General features: G+C 43.7%; 1 long non-coding RNA gene across 1 annotated transcript; it reads right to left on the bottom strand.

Annotated features, from left to right (window-relative positions):
• Positions 1 to 18,865: 18,865 nt before the first annotated feature.
• On the bottom strand, positions 18,866 to 22,330 carry LOC143435415 (uncharacterized). The gene is made up of 3 exons (XR_013105702.1): positions 22,207 to 22,330; positions 19,995 to 20,053; positions 18,866 to 19,138 (listed from the first exon to the last, which is right to left on the bottom strand). It is a non-coding gene; the product is annotated as an uncharacterized LOC143435415 (long non-coding RNA).
• Between the last annotated feature and the right edge of the window lie 525 nt (positions 22,331 to 22,855).

Below are 22,855 nucleotides of genomic sequence, written 5' to 3'. Positions count from 1 at the left end.
GGCCCTGTCCTGCAGGTACACACTGTGTGGTTCATCTGCCTATATATCTGTTTCCGTTCCTGCCCTTTGGGTTCTAAGTGCCGAGAAAGCTATGTTCACACATGCCTGAGGCTGACTAGAAAGTTGGGGAAGGGCACGAAGAACTGCTGCTGGAAGAGAGGCCTGGCTACCCCCCTCCCAACAGACCCAGTAGGACCACCCTGGATCCATCCCCTCTGTTCCTCTGGTCATTGCTCCAAACAACAGGCATTTAACACATCTCAGACTTAATGATTTTACCTGTCAGCTTCTTCCCGAGCCTGAATTCAAACAATCATATATATTATGACAATGTGAGTATCTTCAGAAATAAAGATTGTGACCTTTTCGCTTCTACTTCCAGACCTGCCATCCTTCCATGGTGTCTCCTGACGCCCTTAGCCAAAGTATTCTATATCTCTCCCTTCGTCCAAATGCTGGTAAGTTTTACTTTACATTTTCAAAAGAATGACTGAACCACAACATCCGTTTTTGCTTTTTGTTTATGCTGGGTATAAAAACTAAGAGTCAGGCTGGAGAGGTGGCTCAGAGGTAAAGAGCACTGGCTGCTGTTCTAGAGGTCCTGAGTTCAATTCCTAGGAACCACATGGTGGCTCATGACCCTCTATAATGAGATTCAGTGTCCTCTTCTGGTATTCAAGTGTACATGCAGGCAAAGCATTGTATACATACTTAATTAGTTAATATATAAACTAAATTTAAAAAAACTAATAGTCAAGAAGCAGTGTGCTGTGGTTCTGGGTGGGCAGTTATTAATGCCAGCTTAGCCAGCTACTTTATTGTGTTGTGGGCACCATAAAGCTGCCTCTCTTGCAAAGCTTCTTGTTCTTCTGAAGTTTCTACTTGCCACCTCCCATACCTTATTTACTTATGTCACACCATCTTTTTGTTTTCTAACTCTCTATAATATCAGATAGTTGAACCAAACAGGTGTCGCTGACTTTGCCTGCAAAGATGTGAGCAGATACATGTCTGACAGTGAACGGATGACAGTAGGCCAAAGGAAGTATTCTACCCCAAGTCTAGCTTGGTGACCAGTGAGCTTACCTGGGTTACTCACGAAAGTGTGGACGACGTAGGCGGCATTAGTGAAGAGCCTGCCTTAGCATGGGTGGCTGACTACTCACGAGTGCTGCATAACTGGAGTTGTCTGCACAACTTGTGGGCAGTTCCACCCAAGAGTCTCCTCCAGTGGTTGTTTACTGATCATCTAACTTCAGGGAGGGGCTCATAAGTCTTGCGAATTTTGTGAACTTCCTGAGTCTTGTGAGCATCTCACCTTCCTCCAGGAGGAAATATTTCTATCTGGAAAAAAAAAGAGCTACTTAACAGCAGACAATAAGACTAAAAACACTCACCAACCAAGCTAACTTGAGTCAGTATGTGAAGCCGATTTAGATGACAGTCATCTTCAGCAAATTACTGTCCTGCTCAAAGTCTTCTATCGCACCAGCTTGTCAAAATCTGTGTCAGAGCAAGGTCCAAGAAAAGGGTGACCCATGTTACCCACTATTTAACAACTATCTCAATTATTTTTCTATAGCTGTGCCCAAGACACCATGACCAAGACAAATTATAGGAGAAAGAGTTATTGGGGGCTTACCATTCAGAGGGTGACTCCATGACTATCATGTCAAGGAGCATGGTAACAGGCAGGCAGGCAGGTAGGTATGGGACTGGAGCAGTAGCTGAGAACTTACATCCTGATCCAGAAGTACAAGGCAGAGAAAGAGAGCTAACTGGGAAAGGTATGAGTTTTTGGAACCTCAAAGCCTGCCCCCAGTGACACACTTCCTCCAACGAGGCCACACCTCTTAATCCTTCCCAAACAGTTCCACCAACTGGGGACCAAGTATTCAAGCTATTGAATTCAACTATTCAAGCAGTTTCAGAGAAGTCTCTGAAACTGGCCAGAGTCACTAGGCCCCTCTCTGGCAGAGTAAGGAAAAAAGCTGAGAGTCCCCCTCAGACAAAAAGAAGCTGAGCTACAAAGAAGACTCACAGAAAAGAAAAGCTACAGAAGACTCAGACCAGGCCAGCTGCCTTGAGAAAGCAGACATTTTACACAGTTGCCTGGAAGAGGTTTAGACCAACTGAGTCTCTTAGAGAGAATACTCTCCACAAGTATTAATACCAAGTATTAAATAGCATAACCTTCGGGGTCATTCTCATTCAAATCACCACACTAACCAATTCTGAGGTACTTTAACTAATGCATTCTGACTAACATCCGGCCTGCTAACAAGTCATTCCTCAACCCTCCCCCAGCTCTTTCTCTATCAGCCCATCTGATGTTACTGCCGCTGGGCCTGATGCCCAGCAGTGTCCTGGCCTGCAAGACAGCTAGGTACCCCATATCCGAAGTCCCTTGCCTTCCTCTTTGTTTTATCCCCCTTGTTTTGCTAAATGGCACACTCGGTTGTGCCATGTGATATTCATTTTAGAGGATAATATTATTAAACATATGTCACCACCAGTTAAGTAACAACTTTTATCACTGGGTATCTGATAGCAAAGACCTTGATGTTTGAAAATCTTATTTTTGTAATATTAACATCAGTGACATTCTGCAGTCGAAGTCGGAAGTCAACAGACAAGAACAGGGGCCAAGTTAGTCCATCCACAGCCTAGAATTTCACCCTTTACTCAAGATCCCTTGGGGGCCAGGCTAATGCAGGATTTACAATAAGCTATCATTATTATCATTCTGGATATTAAATAGCAGGAGAGGATAATTATGTGCTTGTTATGTAATTAAAAATTAAGCTCAAGGAAAGTTCTAAAATTGTTCTTCAGCATCCTAATGACTTTTTTTTTAGAAACTCCTGAAGCACCCAGCACCCACTGTGGGGACTGATGCTTCATCCAGCAAGCATTTACTAAGTATGTGTTATGCACTGGTCTCCTTCTCAGGGAGACCAGTTGTTAACAGTTTCCTTAGAGATTTAAACATGCCAACCTGCAGGGATGCTCCTTAAAGCAAGAAGGTAAACAACTCAAAATAGCTTCAGGAAGTTCCAGAAACTGACCAAATTCACAAGGCCCCTCCCTGCCAGAATAAGGAATAAAATCTGAGAGTCCCCATCAGATGTTAAGGAAGCTGAGCTGCAAAGAAGACTCACAGAGGAGAAAAGCTGCAGAGAAGACTCGGACCAGACCACCTGCCTTGAGGAAGCAGGAACCAGCATAGCTGCCTGGAAGAGGTTTAGACCAACTAGGTCACTTGGAAAGGACACTCTCACCAACCTGTTGGGCTGCCTGCAGGCTGGATAGTGAGCTTCAGGATTTTAGGTTCTGTTAGTTGTCACCCATGCTGGGGTGGGCATTAGTGATAAAGTTGTCTTTGAGTCATTTCTGCTCCTGTAAGCAACCCTTCACCCATACTCCTTTAAGTTTCTCCATTGCTTCATCAAGCTGGACTTTGGTGGTATTGATACTTTGGGCTGCCATGGTTTCCCTGTCCTAGGTGAATATGCATGTGTGTTGCATTTCCCCAGGAAAGGTCTTGTCACATGACAGGAGCTCTCTGTTGAGAGGGGGATATAGAAAACAGGACTGACCACGATGACAAGAGTAGTGAGCAATGTGACATATCAATGTGCAATGACAGTGACAAAAGAAGCCCTAAGAAAGGACCTCCCTAAGGATGGAGAATCTAAGAAAGGATGTCCCTGCAGGAAGAAGAGCCTGAACAACTCGTGATGGATATGAAGGTAGGTAGGTGGAAGAATAGATAGATAGATAGATAGATAGATAGATAAACAATTATGGCCTGGGTGGATGGATGGATGGATGGATAAATGGATTCATGGGTGACTTAATGAGTGGGTGGGATGGCACTGGTAAGTAAAGGCAGCACCCTTTGCCTAACTGGCACACACCTAAAGGTAGTGACCATACAGTCACCCATGTTACAGTGCCTAGCACAGGACCGATCCACCATCACAGGCCAGTTAGTGAGTTAGTTTAGGTCATGAATTAGGCAGATTTTAGAGTTCAACCAATCCTTTCTCCCTTTATGGGTTGTAATGTTCCCCTGTGGGAAACAGACATGGAAACCCATGCCATGAGATGCTGTCAGTGCTGCAGAAGGGACACTGCTCAGGGAGTCACATCGCATTTCACTGTGACAGACCGCAGGGAGCTAGCATCCCATCTTCCACCACGAGCACTCCACTCTCTAAGCCTTGAACACGGTCGACCCTGGGACAGTTCCCCTTGACTAAGACCATTTGACAATAGAGGCTATGAGAGGCAGAGAGCCTAAATTAGTTTGAAGTCAGGCAGATTGGACTAAATTCCTAGCTCTGCCCATAAATGTGCCTGAGTTACTCCACAGTCTGAATCTCTTAAGAACCCAAAGGTGAAATCAGACAGTGCACGTAAAACACGTAAGTCACGTAAGTCACGTAAATCACGTAAATCACGTAAATCACGTAAATCACGTAAATCACTGGGATTGATAAATAAGGGTCCTCTTTGTTGCCCAAGTTAAGAAGATGCAGAAACTGAATTCTGTGTTTTCTACCAACCATGCTGATATTTTTAATTAAAGTCACAGGAGAGATATAAAGTTATGGTTGGGGTTCGGTGTTTCAGTATATGCAACGAAGAGTTCAGCAACTGTCCTGGAGTCTGTAGTGTTTAGAATCAGAGTGTCTACATTCTTTCTCAGCTCTAGCTGAGTGAGGCTTTCTTTGATGGCACTGAGCCCTTGGTGTCCCTCGCCTGCCCCCTGGTGGTGAAAGTGGAAATTGCAGTCTCGGTATTCCACTAGCATCCCTGCAAGGAAACCAAGCTCACCGTTACTTCACGATGCCATCTATTGACTCCTGCTAGCATTTTGCAGAGCAGAGAAGGGAGTTTGTGCTTGGGAAACTGTCATGGCTGGACCTTACTTCTCAGTCCTGCATTCACTAGTTCCGTGACCGTGGGCATATTATTTCTTCAAACGCTAGTTTTCTCATGGGCAAATGGGTATATATCCATCTCAAAGAAGTTTTATGATGAGTAAGATAACAGAGCTAAAATACCTTGAACAGTAGATGCTCTCCCTTTTCACAGGATAAAAGTTAAACAGACCACGATTAAGTTATCAAAACTGGATTTCTAAGTTTCAGAGAAAATAAAAGGTGTTGGTAAAATAGGTCACAGGGCATGGAGAATAATAGTCAACGGAATTGTTAAACTGTCCCCAGTGCTATGAAGAGTTAAGACAACATTCCAGAACAGATCTTGACCTTCAGGGGTGACCTCTGCTTCTGTGGTCAGGACTCAGCAGACTGGGGATGGACATGCAGATAAGTGGGTGGGTAAAGGGATGGGTGGACAGCTGAGGGGCGAGGTATGAATGAACAGAAGAGTGGATGAGTGGACGGATGACCAAGTGGGTGGGTGAGTGGCTAAATGAGCTGGTGAGTGGGTGAGTGAGTGGACTGATGGATAGATGGCAGAATGGTTGGGTAATGGATGGGTAAATGAGTGGGTTGGTGAATGGTAAGTTAGGTGGATGGTAGGATAGATCGATGAGCAGGTGGGTGAGTGGGTGCATGGACTGGTAGATGTATAGTGGCAAATGGTCTGGCAGTACCAGAAAAGACTGTGGTTGGATGTTCTAATTAGAATACCATAGAAGAAGGAGTAATTAAGTGGGCTTGGATCTGAAGAATGAAGAAGGACTTTGTTGGAGACCAGCTGGAGTAATGGTTCTCGACCTCCCTAATGCTGTGACCCTTTAATACAACTCCTCGTGTTGTGATGACCCCCCCAACCATACAATTATTTTTCTTGCTACTTCATAACTGTATTTTTGCTCCTGTTATGAATTTTAATGTAGGTATCTGATATGAAGGACATTTTATATGCAGCCCCTGCGAAAGGGTCGTTCAACCCCCCAAAGGGGTTACAGTGTGCAGGTTGAGAACTGCTGAACTTGAGCAAAGGTGGGATCAGGATCCTGGCCTACAAGGGGAGGGGCCCATGCAAGCACGTGAGCAGAGGCTGGTGTGGAATAGACACTGTGTGGAATAGACACGTGGCTTCTGTGTACAGTCAGATGGGCCAGAAACCAACTCAGGTTGGTCAGATGCACAAAGAGGTTTAGATCGTGGTCCAGGAAATCAGTACTGAGCAGGCAAGCACAGTGCCTCCTGGTATCCGTGCTTCTCAGCAGGCTCTACTGGGGAACGCTCTCTCATATTCAGCCCATCTGTGTGAGACAGTATGAAAAATTAAATATACTTGATCTCCTGGATTAGAGTAATTTCCTGGTCAGGGTTAGATGCATTTTTAAATTAGTTTCTTTTTAGTTTCTTTTCCAAGTCTGAAAAAGTGTAACTTGCAGTAAATAACTTGTAAATAAGTAACGTGCAACAAATACAAGTGCACTTGCATTAAATGTGAACATTTAGGTGGAGGCTACGGCTCACAGATAGACACTTTCCACCATACACAAGGCTCTGGATTCAGTCCCCAGCCCTGGATAAACAAGCTACCGGTCACATGACCATCTTTTGTAGCGCACAGCCTCGCCGATAAGGAGAACACCACACTCAGGATTCTTCTGACAGCATTTATTGAACAGCTCTCAGGATGGTAAGGTGGAGGGAAGGACGCTGAGCTCAGAAAGCCTGCTGCTTAAATAGAGCTTTGGGAGACATGCAGATCCCTCATTGGCTCAAATCTTTCATCCAATTGTCATACTCGGTTTTCGCGCCATGCGCAGGCGCATTCTCAAGTAAAGCTTCCGTGAAGAACCAGGAAGCAGAAGCCTGCGCCATCTTTTAATGGCGAATGCGGCTCCTCACAATCTTTATACCGTGGCTGTCCAGATTGTGGCACAGGCTGTTTGCAGCCTCAGGATGTTTCATGAGTGTCCCTTCCTGGTTCACATTCATTGTCAAGTCACATGCACTTTGACCTTTGCCCCTGTTATTTTTGCCTGTTCTTCATATGGGTGGGATGATGATGTGTGTGTGTGTGTATAGCATATGTGTACATATGTGTAAATTACTATGTTATATGTATGTATCATATGTACATATATAAACATATTGCATATGCTTACACACACATTTACACGTCTGGGTCTGACTTCTTTTGCTGATCATATAGCTGTAAGATCGGTCCATGCTGTTGCACATCTTGTTACTCCATCCTCTGTCCTTTTTAAAAATCCACTCTCTACTGGTGGACATTGGGTTGCTGTCAGTTTGGGACTACAGTGGACAAGATTTTGATGAGATCACAAACCAGTCTTTTACCAGATGTATATACTTGTTTCTCTCGATTATATAACTACAAGTGGAATCTCTGAATTACACAGTTTGTCCTCCATAAATACTGAGAGTTAAAACAATTATTCCAATTTTACTCAATTTATAAATAATACTTAATGACGTAAGAACCTTAGCCACACTACAGGAGTGACATCTCTTAGAAGTGAACTTTCTTGTATTGCTGAATGTGTATGGGAATGCCAGAACTCACACCCAGAAACTGCAGAAGGAAAGTGGTTTGGTCAACTTAGCGTCAATGTGGACCAAGTGGATGTGACTAAAGCTACCTTAAATGGACAGCACCCAGGGGTTGAAGGGATGGCTCAGGGGTTAAGAGCACTTGCTGCCCTTGCAGAGGACCAGAGGACCTGAATTCAGTTTCCAGCACCAATGTTGGGGATTTTACAGCAGCCTGTAACTTAACTCCAGGGGAATCATATGAATGGCTCCCTCTTCTGGTCTTCTTAAACAACTGCACTCATGCGGTACATGCTCATAAGACATATATCCATATGAAGACATATCTTGTTTTAAAAAGGACAATGCCCTTTTCAGAGTCACCAGTGTCTAAGCAGGGTCGGGCAGCTCTGCTTCCTCAGAATGATGCTTTCAGTAGTTGGCTCATGCTACCTACAATCACAGGAGACCCACTCACATCAGTAGGGTCCCAACTCACAACCAGAAAGCCTTCTTGGCCTTCTCAAATAGCTTCTACCTGAGTGACAATATGCAAGGAAGGTGAAGCCTTTGTTGTTCAGCCCCTCAGGAAGCCTAGCCTAGAACCACATAGTCCTAAAATGACTTCTCACCCGTAGTAGAAATACCTCTCTATTGGAAATACCTCACTCAGACCAGGAAAATTCTTCCTTGAACTATAGCATCTGTCTGAAGTCCAAGTATTCTCTACTGCCCACTTTTCTTCCTCTGTGTGTTTTTTGGTCTGGATCCATGTCTCCAAATTTGCTACCATCTTTTGTAGCTCCAGTCACATCAGGAGCCATCCTTTGTGAGGCTCATCCATCAGAACATGGAGTTCTGGGGACCTTGCTCTTGTTGTTGCCATCAAGAGTTTGACTTCTGATAAAAATTAGTTTCTTTTCATAATCTTAGTCCATGGAGCTGCTATGATGCACTTCTGTAGACTCTCTGACTTGCACACAGCAAGGGCTAAGTCTGTTTCTCACAGCTCTGGAATAGGGAAGTCCAGAACCAAGGTGCTTCAGGATATCTGATGTCTGGTGAAAGCCTGCTTCTTGGTCCAGCTTTCTTTTGTGTCTTTGCTTGATCTCTTTACATCTAGCCAGGGTTCTGATCCACTCATGCAAACTCTATCCTCATTGGGTGTTCATTCTCAACGGCAGATTTCCACATATGTATTGGGGAGGGAGGATACAGATGTTCAGTTCACACAAACTCCCTTTGGGACATTAAAGTCCATCAGGAATACAAAAGTGAAGCTGAAGCTCTGAGGAGATCTGGTTGAATCAGAATAGATGCACTTTGGGGGTGGAGAGTCATCCTTGGGTGACATCACGATTTGGGGGCAGAAGTAAAGGAACAAGATCTAGAAAGTGTGTGTGTATGTGTACGCGTGTGTGTTTGTGTGTGTGTGTGTATGCATGAGAATGTAGGTGCATGCATGTGAATGTTCATGTAGAATCCAGCAGACAACCTTGGGTGTTGGTCCTCAGGTACCATTCATATATTTTTCTTTTACTTTTTAAATTTTGAGCCATGGATTCTCACTGGCCTGGAGCTCACAAAGTAAGTTAGACTAGCTGGCCAATGAGTTCCAGGGATTTGCTTGCCTCTGCCTCCGAAGTGCTCAGATTTTAAGCACATACCATCATACCCACCTTTTTTTTGCATGGACTAGAGGGATCAAACTCGGCTCCTAATGTTAACTTTACTGGCTGATCCATCTCCCCAGACCTAGCCACATCGTTCTGAAAATAACACACTCATGGATCCCTGTAGCATGCATGTAGTCATTATTCGGCACATTTGAGATTTGACCTTTGGGTTATGGTCACTGTACCTCAAAGAGTTTCCTGTGGTATATGTGGTAGAAAGACTTTGTTCAGCTGTGGAGAGACTTTAGATCAGATATGGAGATTTCGGCTAATCCGCTCCAACTTGCTGTCCATCTCAGAGACGCAAAGGCCGACCATGTGAAAGGGGGAGCTTTGAGCTTTGAGGAAGTCTTGGAGATTCTGCTTGAGAATACAGAGCAAGGGGCTGGAGAGATGGCTCAGTGGTTAAGAGCACTGACTGCTCTTCCAGAGGTCCTGAGTTCTAATCCCAACAACCACATGGTGGCTCCCAACCATCTGTAATGGGATCTGATGCCTTCTTCTGGTGTGTCTGAAGAGAGCAATGGTGTACTCATATACATAAAATAAATAAATAAATCTTAAAAAAAAAAAAAGAATACAGAGCAAGCATCCTGCTGTGTGGAGTGTCTTAACCAGGGTTGTGAAAAGTGAGGAAGACGGTTTTTTTTTTTTTTTTTTTTCAACAAAAAGACTGTGATGGCTATTCTTGGTGGTCAATTTGACCACATCTGGAATTAACTAAAACCCAAGCAGCTGGGTACACCTGTGAAGGGTTTTTTTGTTTTTTTTTTTTTTTTTCCTTTTAATTAAATCATTTGAAGTAGGAAGACCAGATTTTTAATCTGGATCTTTTGAGGTGAGAAGATCCACCTTTAATCTTGGCCACACCTTCTACTGGCAGCCTATAAAGGATCTGGAAGAAAGCTGGCTCTCTTTGTTTGCTTGTACTTGCTTTTGCTGGCAAGTCCATTCTTTCACTGGCTTCAGAGCCTGCTTCTTTGGGATTGTGATGTATACCAAAGACCAGCTGAAGCATCAGCCTTGTGGACTGAACAAGTACTGGACTCTTGGACCTTCCATTGATAGACAGCCTTCGTTGGACTAGCTGGACCAAAGCCATTCTAAAAAGACACACACACACACATATATGTGTATGCATATATATGCATATATACATATGTTTTATATATATGTATACACGTATATGTTTATATGTGTGTATGTGTGTGTGTATTCATTCTATAAGTTCTGTTTATCTAGAGAACCCTGACTAATACAGGAATCAAACTTTGTGTGAAGAACAAAGACTAGACTACATGAAAACAGAGGCTGTATTTGGTCATGTTTGATGCCAGTAAACAAGGATTATTTGATGAATAACTAGCTGAATGAGTAGATGAGGAGATGGAGGGACAAAGGCGTAAATTTCCCTTTTTATGATGTTTTGTTTGATGACAATTTTATACACATACAATGAATTTTAGTCATCATCATGTCTAATCCCATTACCCACTCATCCCCTCTTCCTTTTTTTGACAGAATTTCTCTTTTCCCAAGTCTTGTCCCATTCTCTAACGTGTGTGTATGCGCGCGTGTGCGCATGTGTGTGAGAGAGAGTTTAGTTAGATCTGCTTGCATGAGCATGCTGGGAAGTTATTGACTGGGTCACGAGCAACTTATCAATGGCTACACTACCAATGAAAATGATAACTCTTCCTTCAGGGAGCCATTAGCTGCTAATAGCCCCTCAGTAACAGGGCCCCAGACCTTAGCACAACTGACTCCATGATGGAAGTACTGTTCAGGCTGTAAAACTCAGCCCACAGACAGAACCACCTGCCAAAACTAACAAAGGCCTAGTCCATCAATGTCCATAGTTCTGAGAAAGTCTCAAAATGTACTAACCTTGGGTTTTGGCTTCTGTAGTTCCACTTCTGGCTAACTGTTCTTGTTAACTGAAGTATGTTAACCAAGAATGTGTTCTTTGTGCTTAAAAGCTCACCCTGAGAAAGGCTTGGGGCTACACCAGGATCCCGATCACCCAGTATGGTTGTGGGCAGACTAATAAAAGATTTCCCATTGGTTTAAACCCGTGTCTGAGCAGTGCTCGCTGAAGATTACCCCACAACATCTCAGGGAGAGGTGAGAATGCTACAAAACTTTAAAGATGCCCATAAAAGAGTGTGGGGGGGGGAGGAGGAGGAAGAAGAGGAAAGGATTCATGTATATCTACTTTCCTTGGTTTCTCTTTATGCACCAGGACTGCCAGATTGGTGAATGGCATGTATCTTTATTATCCCACACTGGAAGTGGTATTCTTACTGAACAGACACTTTGCATTTATGAGGTCTTATTGCTAGCCAAGTTAGTAATGCAACTAAAGAAAAAAAGAGGCTTGTGCATTTGGCTAGAGCGTATTAATATGATTCAATTTTAAAAGGGCTGTTACTTCAGAGCCCTGATGTCTGGGATGCTGTTCATGAACCGTCTTTACACCCTTCTCCCTAAGAGTCACCATGACAACAGAGAGGTACCCCATGCCCCAAGTCAACCAAAGATTTGTCTACGTAGGGGTTCAAATTATTCTTCTTTGTCTTCCTTGGCAAAAGTCCCTGGCTTCATGTCCAGACTGAGCTGGAGTCTCAATCCATCAATATTTATGATGACGATGTCGCCATTCATTAACAGAAACTCGATTCGCAGACATGAGCTGATCCTACATGTATGAGGCACTCTGGGCACTTTGCACTACTGCCTGGGAAGCTGACCAGCCTCTACAAGTCATAGCCACTCTGAGCCAAAAGAGTCACATAGTCAGCCTGCACAGAAGACCCAGGGCCTGCGCGAAGGTCTCAGGTGAAGAATCATGACACATAATGCATAGACTTCATGGATCTGTGCTGACAAGCCATCCCAGACAGGATCGGGAAACCAGAGTTGGTCTCAATTTTACTTACATTGGACAACTTGCTGGGTCACCTTGGGCATGTCACTTAATGTCTTTAGCCTTTACTCTTATCCCTATGTGATGTGACATGAAGGTTTCCCCCTTGTTGTGTGGCAAGACTTTCCCTGGGTGGAAGCAAATACACAGGTCTACTCGCCCCAGATAGTGCACAACAGCCCAACATACAGGTAACAACAAATCCAACTTGGCGAAGCCATGAGTTTTATTGGGGTTACTTGCAGGAATATGAGTGAGGGGTTACTGATAGGAACAGAAATGATTCAAAGAGAGCTGTACCACCAAAGCCCACTCTAGCATGGGTGACAGCCCACAAAGTCTGGGAACCTGGAGCTCATTGCACACAGTTTACAGGCAGATCAAGAGGTCGGAGAGTGCTCTAGTCAGTCTGAACCTCTTCCAGGCAGCTCTGCTGGTCTCTGCTTTGTCTCCCAGGAAGCTGGGCTCCTCTCGGTCTCTGCCGCACATCCTCTCAGAGAGGAACATGCTTTCTTGTTTACTCTTGGTAGGGAGGAGCCCAGTGAACATGGTCAATTTCAGGGACTTCCTGAAGCTGTTTTGAGTCTTTTAACTTCCTTCCTTGTTGAGGGCGGCCACTGTATCCCGGCCCAAGCTGCTGGGTCGAGGTTCAGCAAGAGCGAGGGTGAGGGCAGACTCAAAGAATGGAGACCAGACAGGGTGTGATTCAATCCCGTTTATTCTTCAGTCTCTCTTCCTTTAAGTGTCTCCTGTCTGATTCTCCCTCTGTCTGCTGTCTCTGATTCTCTCTCTATAGTCTGTCGTCTGGTTCTGTCTTCTATAGTCTGATTCTAAGCCACGCCTCTAAGTTACACCTTTAATCATGCCCTTAGGTCTTGTCTCTAACTCTGATCTCTATACTTCTAAGTCACACACCTTTAATCTCACGCACCTTTAATCTCAAGGTATCTAAACCAAGATTATCGGAGTGTTCTCAGCTGTTGTAGGCTATTGTAATTCAAATCTCATGTCAGGGTATATGGCTCAAGATGGCTGCAAAGCTGATAGCCGCTTTCTGCTAAAAGTCGGCCCCCAACACTTCCTAAGGAGTTTCCCTGCAGGGTGGGATGCTTTAATCTGCAGGGAACTGCTGCAAAATACCACTGATGAACCTTAAAAGAATAGTAAACACCAAACACCAGAAAATGAAGCAGTGAGTTGGGGGAAGGATAGGGCTCCTTTCTCAATGCCAAGGAAGGTGGACATGGAGGTGGGGTCCCCTGGGCTGGGCAGAAGGAGGAAGCTAAGGGCCTTTCCAGCCTAGAGGAACACAGGGACCAGAATGCAGATTTAGGAGAGAAACCAGCTGAGCAGGGAGCAGTTTCCCACAGTGCTCCAGACCTGCTCCAGTGCCCCAGTATCTTGCACAAATTCGTGCATCCATCAGCCTGTCAACCATGTGGGTAACCTATTGCCCTGAACCTCATGGTTACACCTTAGAGCAAAGGATTGCTTGATGTAGGGTGAGGAATTGAGAGATACTGACAGGGACAGGCCTGTGGCTTCCTCTTCTTTGCTCCTTTCTGTCACTCTCCCCACCGTTCCTTTTTGCTTCAGATTCCTGTTCCACCTCCATTTCTACCCCAGCTTCCTACCCACTCAGATGTCTGAGCGTCTTCTCCTGCCATATTGAGAACATAGGCATCTCAATAGCATCTACTGTATGTTCATGGTATTGACCATTCACCACATTAGGGAGCAATGGTTTTAAACCTGCATCACTACTGGAACCATCCTTATACTCCTTGATCAGGGTCAACCACTCACCCAGATTGAAACCAAGGCACATGCACCCCCAAACAAGGGGTCACCCAGTCTCAGGCACTGTGTCTGAGAAAATAAGGTTACTTAAATTGTGCAACCCCTCCCCCACACCACCACCACCAACAACAACAATAAAAACCCCTCCCTTCCGGCCCTACCTGTGTCTCCTGAAAGCAAATCTCTGTGTAGATGTGAAATGTGTATTTCAGCCAACGCTCTGAGGTGGGAGCTAGCCTGGTTAATGCACGAACAGAGCTTAGAACTCACTGTCCTGCGCAGATGGGGTCTAAGCAGGAGAGAGAAGAGAGGAGAATCGGGGGCTAGGAAAGGCTGAGCTTTGAGGGTCCTCACACTATCATGCTTTTAACCCACCAATAAGAGAAACGTTCAATAGAGTCCTTTAGGCAGAAGAAAGGATTCAGAGTGGAAGTGTAGATCTGCATAAGGGCATAGAGAACTCTAAGAACAGCAAATATACGCTTCGGTTGGCTTCTTGCCAATTTATTCCACGGTTTCATAGTCAGGAAAGTCCAAGATCAAGGGGCTAGCAGATTCACCAAGGTGGCTGGACTAATTTACATTCCGGCTGTGTACAGCGGGTTCTCTTGACCCCAGGTCTTCGCTAGCGTCCATTTTTAACCTGATGGTAGTCCTCCTCACTATGGTGAGGTTGGGAATCTCAATATAGTTTTCGTTTGTTTTTAAATTTTTATTCAATGAAATCTTGTACTTACGCTCACATGTGTCCTCTCCCGTGACAGAAGGAACAAGGAAACCCTCTGAGGTTGTTTTTATATTTGTTTGGTTTTCTCTTTTATTTATAAGTGTATACTTTAGCATTATGTGTTTTGTCCATATTCAAATCCCTACTACCCCATCTTTCTGCTCCACCCCTTTTGATGCCCACCCCTGTCACTGCCCCGCCCCTTTCACTGCCCCACCCCTGCCTGCTGGACCCTTCTTCTTCCCAAGGGTAAAGGCAGAATGTTTACAGCCTAAAGACTTCCTCCCACAAAGAAATGGCACTAATGAAGATTAACTAAACCTGTGTCCTAATCCAGCTATATACCATAAACCCCACTTCCTTGTTTATTGCTCTATAATACTCCCTGGTCAGCTGCATGCAGTCATCTCACCTCTGTGTTCAACCAACCCCATACCATAAACACACTTCCAGAGTGCTGTGCTTTCCCCGTCCGAGAGTCCAGACCACCTGATCCCAGTATTTCAGTGTCTCTGTGTGTCTGTCTGTTTATCTTTTCTTAATTCCCTTGATGCCCCAGTAAGGTCCTTTCCTGGATCTCTGAAAGGATGTGACAAGGCATATATGTTGAAGGCTGGTCCCTAAGTATTGACATCTCCTAGGTGATTGGAGATTGAGTCAAATTGACAATGCAAATTAACAACCACCGCAGGCACATGCTTACTTTCTTAAGAAACCAACTCATTTCCAGACTGCTTAGCCCACTTTATGATTCCATTATCAATGGGTGGGAATTTCTTTTATTTATCTCTTCACTGGCACTGGTATGATTGGCATTTTTAATTTTAGCCATTCTGGTAGATAGATAGCAGTACCTCATTATTGCTTTAATTTGCATTTCATCAATGCTTAATAAGAGGAGTGTCTTTTCATTGCTTCTTTGCCATCTGTTTATCTTCCTTGATGAGGTATCTGTTCAAGTGTGCCTTCAATCTCTCTGGGTTATTTGCGATGCTAACTGACTGTGAGTGGCTCTTATTTCTTCACCAGCATCCGTGTCTGTCAGATATAAAATGTATTCTTCAAGCTTGAGGCTTCTATCTTAATTTATACTAATGTGTTTTAAAGAAAAAAAAAACTAAGTTTGATGATGTACTATTATTCTTTGTATTTATGGCCCTTGACTCACTGAAGAAATGTTTACTAAGCCAGGTGCCACTAAAATCTTGTGCTGACCTTTTTCCAGGAGTTATGTAATGTTGGCTACCCCCCAACTTATTACACATGGACCACCTAGGTCTGTGATCTGCTTCAAGTTAATTTATGATGAAGGTGTGAGTTAAGGGTGGACATTCACCTTCGTATTTTGTTTTCAGTTGTCGTGGGATCAATTATATGTAAACACTGTTGGCCATACATTAGTTTGCCTTTAAACCTTTTGTAGAAAAATTTAAATTTTATTATCACATTTATTTATTGGGGGAAGGAGGAAACACGTGCTATGATGCACATGTAAGAGGTCAGGGGACAGCTTGCTGCACTGTCTCCTTCTCCCATGGGGGTTCCAAGAGTTACCCTGTAAGGTTGGTTACAAGTGCCCTTTCCAGCTGCTCAGCATCTGGACGGCTCTCCTTTGTTTTGTGGGGTTTTTGTTGTTGTTGGTAGTGGTGGTTTTGTTTTTGTTTTTGTTTTGTTTTGTTTGGTTTGGTTTTTTCGAGATAGTGTTTCTCTGCGTATGCCTGGCTGTCCTGGAACTCACTCTGTAGACCAGGCTGGCCTTGAACTCAGAAATCCGCCTGCCTCTGACTCCCAAGTGCTGGGATTAAAGGCGTGTGCCACAACTGCCTGGGGTTTTTTGTTTGTTTGTTTGTTTGTTTGTTTGTTTTTAAAGTAATTACTTCCCCTCCCTCTTTTCAAAAGAAACAACCTCACATGTAGCCTGTGCTGGATTTAAACTGGTAATCCTCCTGCCTCAGCCTTCTGCTGGGATTATAGGTATGTACTACCATGATCAAGGCCAGCTATCTTGATTGGGCGGCACAAATATCCCGATTTCATCTTTATTTAAAGTGGCTTCAATTGTTCTAGGCTTTGGTTTTTTGTTTGTTTGTTTGTTTTGTTTTCATTTCCATATGAATTTTTAGAATTAGCTTTTGAATTCCTAAAATTTTCTTCCTCATAATGTGGTTTTAGGTTTCACAGACTTCGAAGGGATTTTTCGAGCCTACACGCTCTAACAATATTGGTCTCTGGCCTGCGGAGTCATTTCTGTTACTTGGGCTCTTCCCACACTTTATTTCATTGTGTAGTTTTTACATGGGTTTCTTTGATAAATTCACTACTAAGGGTGCTCTTATAAATGATTTCTTGTTGCTATTTTGAGTCAGGGTCCCGAGTAACTCAACCTGTCGTCAAACCCAGTAAGTATATAAGAATAATCACTTAAAACATTCTGTCTACCTGCTAAATAGCTGCATCAAAGCATCTTTTTTGTTGCTATGTTTGCTTGCTTGTTTGTTTAATAGACAGTTGTTTCTCTGTGTGTCCCTGGCTGTCATGGAACTCTGTAGAGCAGGCTGGCCTTGAACTCAGAGATCTGTGTGCTTCTGTCTCAGGAGTTCTGGGACTAAAGGCCTGTGCCACCACCGGGTTCATCTTCATTTCTTAAGCAGTTAGTATCTTGCTGTAAAGAAATGTGTAGTGGAGCAGGTCAGTACCACCTGAGTGCCGCTTGTTTCCACTGAGATGGTGAATTCTTCACTGGACCCCCTTCACAAGGGTCTGAGGGAACACAGAGATTATGAGCTGTCAGCTACTCTGTGCCAATATGGAAGCTGGAAGCTCCTCAGAGGGCCTGGAGATGGGGGAGGAGGAGAAATGGCCACATCATATATATCTTTTTCTGACCACCTCTTCCTTTATGTATAAAGATGGAGCAGGAGGCAAGGCTCTCAAAATCCACGACAAAGTGGTGGCTCTGAGGGAACCTTGCTTTCTTGACAGCCATTCTGACTGGGATGAGAAGAAATCTCGTTAGCTTGGACTTGCATTCCCCTAATGGCTACAGCTGCTGTAGCTTTCACTTATCCATTGGCTGTTTGTTTTCCTTCTTCTTGAGACTCATCTATACAACTCATTTGTCCATCCTCCGACTGTGTTTAGGTTTTGACTTGTGTGTGTGTTTGACTCCTCAGTCAGATGACTAGCTCGCGGATGTTCTATTCTGTAGGGTGTCCTTCCGGTTGTTCCTGGCTCCCTTTGCTGTGTGGGAGCATCTTAGCTTGGTGTAGCCCATTGGTCAGTCCTTACGGTTTCTTGAACCATCAGCATCCTGTTGGGGAAGTCATTGCTTGTAGCTATAGCCTGAAATGTTTGCCCTACATTTTCTTGTAGTAGTTTCAGTTTTAGATGGACTTTTCCTCAATTTTTTTCCCAGCTCTCTCAAGAACAGAAGGTTGTAGATGGATTTATTCCAGTTCCCCTCCTCTATGGTCTGTAATGCAAATATTTGTTGCAGATTTTGCACATACATGACAATTGCTTTATTTTTATTGTTTTTTTAATTACTATCTAGTTGAGGTTTTATGTTTCTCGGTTTAATTTTGGTAGGAATATCCCTTTAGTCCAGATTTTCAGATTTATTGGCATATAAGTGTTCCACATCTATTTATTTAGTGTGTGTATGCACACAGACAAGCAGGTATGTTGTCACACTTGGGACTAGAAGATGATAATATGTGTGAGTTGATTCTCTCCTTCCACCTTCACACAGGTTCACGGGATCAAATTCAGGTCATGTGGACTTATGATAAGTACTTTCACCCACTGGGCCCTCTCTCCTACTTTTTTTTTTTTAAACAAAAACCCTCATAGCTCTAAACTTTCCCCTTTCCTTTGCTGTATCCCCCAGATTTTTTGCTATGATAGTTTTTATTTGCCTTTTATTGTAGCATTAAGAAATCCCCATCCATTTCTTCAATAACCCATTCAATGTTTGAAACAATATTGGACCACCAAGTTAGATCAGTTGGTAAAATGCTTGATGAGCAATTCTCATCATTCAAGTTCAAATCCTTAAAGTCCACAAAAATGTAGGAAGAACTGACCCCACACAGATGTCCTCTGATTGCCATACACACATATACACACATACACACACATACACACACACACACACACACACAGAGAGAGAGAGAGAGAGAGAGAGAGAGAATAATAATAACAATAATAATTCCAATTTTAGAATGCATTGCTAGTCTCCTTGTATTCGTATATTTATATAGTTCATATGATTTTCTTTACTATCCATTTCTAGGTTTATTTCATTATTATCCAGTAATATTAGACAAATTGCCAAGTCCCTTAGAATCTCTTATTGGGCTCACAAAAGCATCCAGTTTTTAATCAATCCATCCCTGTTCACTCCCCTTTGGCCTCCAGGACTGCTCTCCAGAGTGATGGCTCAGGATCTGCTCTGAAGCTCTTCAGTAGCTTTTGGAGCAGCTGGAATCAGCATGAGTTCCCTCCCAAATGGCTTCTAGAGAGGCAGAGAAAAGAACCTTAGCTCTCACTCACTTCTTAGGTTAAACAGTACTTTGCCTGTCTCTCCTGGCTGTAGGCAGCTGCTGCAGGGAGCTGAGGTCTGGACTCACACCAGGGCAGCATTTGTCTTATCAAGAAGAAAATCCTTAGTGAGAATTAGCTGTTTAGACAACGCCCGCTATGGATTTAAACCTATCATATGAGCTGTGCAGTCCCTGGACGTGTGGAGGAAACAGGGCCAACAGTTTAGTGGTCCTTATACTTTCCTGCTGGGTGTTATGACTGCAAAGGTGGCCAACATTAGTCACTTCCCCCTCTTTAACTGTCAAGACCAGATGAGGACCTGACCCTCAGGACTCACTTGGGCTTGAGAGGAGCCTTGGCCCCTCCAGCCTTCCTTTAACCAGTTGTTCCGTTGATGTGAGGAAAAATTAAAGCCTTGCTTGGTTGTGGCACAGAGGAAAGATTTCCTCTGTGTTGACCCTCTTCTTTGAAGAGTTGGTTAGAGCTGGGGTCTTCATGGGCTTCTTGAACACTTACAGGACATTTTAGAGATGTTCCATAGTCTCCTGGGGACCTAGTTGACCTCAGAAGACAAGGTAAAATATTCTCCTCTTTCAATCCCTCCAGCCATATCGGTATAAGCCTCCAAATATGGCTGCTGAAAGTTGACTACACCAGCCTGGTACTTTTAATTATTGTGTGATATTTAGATAAAACTGGGGCAAAATCTAACCACTTTAAAATAAGCATTGCTTTGACATACAATTAAGCAGGGTTTTGACAGCAACGTGTTGAACTTTGACCCTAGATGTGTTAATATCATGCATAAAGTCTCATCTTTTATATACCTTCATGCCACTGCTCAGACCTTTATGGCTTGCTTCAAATTTTCCAGCTTTTTCCCAATCTGGAAAAAAAAAAAACTCTGAAAAATGCTGTTCCAGGCATTGCAATCTTTATCAGTAATCAACAAGGCCAGCTGTGATGATAGTTCATAAGCAGACACAGCTGGTCTTATAAAGACAGTAATTATCTGGCTTAGACAGTGGTTCTCAACCTGTGGGTTGCAACTCCTTTGGCAAACCTTTATCTTCAAAAATATTTACATTATGAATCATAATGGTAGCAAAATCACAGTTATGAAGTAGTAATGAAAATAGTTTTATGGTTGGGGATGTCACCACACCGTGAGGAACTGGATTTTTTTTTTTTTTTTTTTAATTAAAGGGTTGCCGCATTGGGAAGGTTGAGAACCACTGGCTTAGAGTCTCAGAGGGTGCAATACCACCTTAAAACATAGGACAGTCAAAAAAAATCTCTATTTGTGCTTTGCACGACCCAGGGAATGATGTGCTTTTGGCAAGTAGCAGGCTGAGAAAAACAGAAATAACACAATAAAACATCATCAAGTTGATGTTTGCAGTCTCCCGCTGACTCAGCTAAGGAGGCTCCGTTAAAACTGTGAGGCTGGAATTCTCGGGAAGGGATGGCATCAACTTGTTCTTCTGTAGCCTGTCAATGTCACTGTAAGAGGAAAGTCAAACAGAAGCATGATGTGGAGATGTGGACAATATAGAGCAAAACAAAGGAAAAGACCATCTCCGTCAGAGAAAAGTAAATGTGCAGATGCCAGGCAGGAAGAGTAGGCATTGATACCCGCCACAGTCCATCCTCCTCTCCGGCTTCTCATCCAGCTGAATCCGCTTCGCCTCCAGCTGTGGGAGCTACTCTCTGGCAGCGGCTTGTCCAGCATGTGGCAACCATCCTTTGGCGCCAGTTGAGACCTGTGCTTTTCCGTGGTTCTCCCTGGGCTGCTGTAAGTTTATAGGTCCTTTCCAAGTCTTTCCCTCCCAGTGTCAGCTCTGTTTTGTAGCTGGCTAGTGCTGGCGGCACATAGCTGGGGAAACCTTTAAGTACCCTCTGAAATCCAGCAAATGTATCATGCAAAATAGTGTGTCAAAACTGAACCGAAACAACCCACCGTGAAGGTCTAGTATTGCCTCCCTAGTCTGACATAAAAATGCATTGACCTTGGCAAGGAGAGTCCATGCTGGAGTCGTCTCTATGATTCCATTAGGCATCCAGGAACGTAAAAATCAAAAACAAAACAAAACAAAACAAAACAAAAAAACCAAAAAAACAAAACAAACAAACAAAAAAAAAAACCAACAATGGAGAAGAGGACAGGGACGTGGCACAGGAAATTCTAGGGATGGAGATATTGTCTAAGGTCTCAGCTGTTTTGTGGGTGGTGAAGTCATTTGGTCATCCTCATCTTGATGATGTAACTAACCAAGATGGAGGTCAGATGGCATGGTTTATCCCATCTTGATAACATCATTCAGGATGGCAGCCACATTGCATGGCTGTCTCCACCTCAATGAGGTCACTAGTCAAGATGGTGACAATGTAACATACTTTTTGATTGTGGTGAGGGTGGACCCCCAACCAGGGAACTAGTTCCTGTGGGATCCACCTGTCTCACAGATTAAATATGGACACTTACTCCTTTTCTTTAAAACAATCACCTGAGTTAGGTTAGCATAGCTACAGGGGGAGATAGTCCACCTGGTTTGGGTATTTTGGCCTGAAAAGAACAAAGCAAATACGCAGAGGAAAGAATTCCATGGTTTCAAGCCTTAAAAAGGGGAGTCCATATGTCTTACCACCAACTGTAAATAGTAAACGCCAAGTAATGTCATCTGGACCCTGTTTCGATTTCTCCTCTGCTCATAGATTCAGGCAGTTGCTCGAGAGAAGCAAAAGGAATGAAGGTGTGCCCAAAGCCCATAGGTGGCGCTGTTGCTCTGGGAACATATTGAGACAATGGGGAAGTGACCTTGAAGTCATTTTGTTCCACCCAAACAGATCAGACAATTCTGTGACCTTCTGTGCTGGCTGAAACGTAAAACCCTTAGAAAACCACTTGTTAAAAATAGTTAACTCTGACTTAAAATATTGATAGCCTTATGTCTTAGTTAGGGCACCCATTGCTATGAAGAGACACCATGACCAAGCCAACTCTTATAAAGGCCAACATTTAATTAGGGCCTGGCTTACAATTTCAGAGATTCAGTCCATTATCATCATGGCAGGAAGCATGGCAGCATGCAGGCAGACATGGTTCTGGAGAAGGAGATGAGAGCTCTACATCTTGAACTGAAGGTAGCCAGGAGACTCTCTTCTGTACTGGGTGGACCTTGAGCAATAGGAGCCCTCAAAGCCCGCCCACACAGTGACACACTTCCTCCAACAAGGCCACACCTCCTACTAGTGCCACTTCCCATGGACCAAACATATTCAAACCACATCTTGTGTAATGCTTTTGCGTAATTAGAAAGGCAACTGCCTGGGCACCATAATGTCCACCGAAGCGTAGGGCTTAACCATACCAAAAGTGTGTTTGTTTTCTCTTCCTCTAAACCTGATTCAAAGTGTCCCAGGTTCTCTAAGGGAACAGTCTGGAGAGGGCACGAAGAAAGAACCCATGTCCAGAGAGTGGTGTTGACATAGACAGGTTGTTGAGCTTGGGTCTTAGAGGTCTCTTCCATATTGTTCAATCTCTCCTTAATAGCAGGAGAGGTATAGTCAATAGAGTCGGGGAATCTCTGGGCTAGCCAGAGGAATTGGTTTCCCTCTGTCTGAAAAAAATCTGCTTTTCCTTTTTGATAAATTGTTTCCTGTCTGGGGTTCATGAGCATTAACCAAT

The sequence above is a fragment of the Arvicanthis niloticus genome, chromosome 21, assembly GCF_011762505.2.
Source record: "Arvicanthis niloticus isolate mArvNil1 chromosome 21, mArvNil1.pat.X, whole genome shotgun sequence".
NCBI lineage: Eukaryota > Metazoa > Chordata > Mammalia > Rodentia > Muridae > Arvicanthis > Arvicanthis niloticus.
Note: the sequence above shows the minus strand (reverse complement) of the source record. Positions and strands in the feature narration are given on the sequence as shown.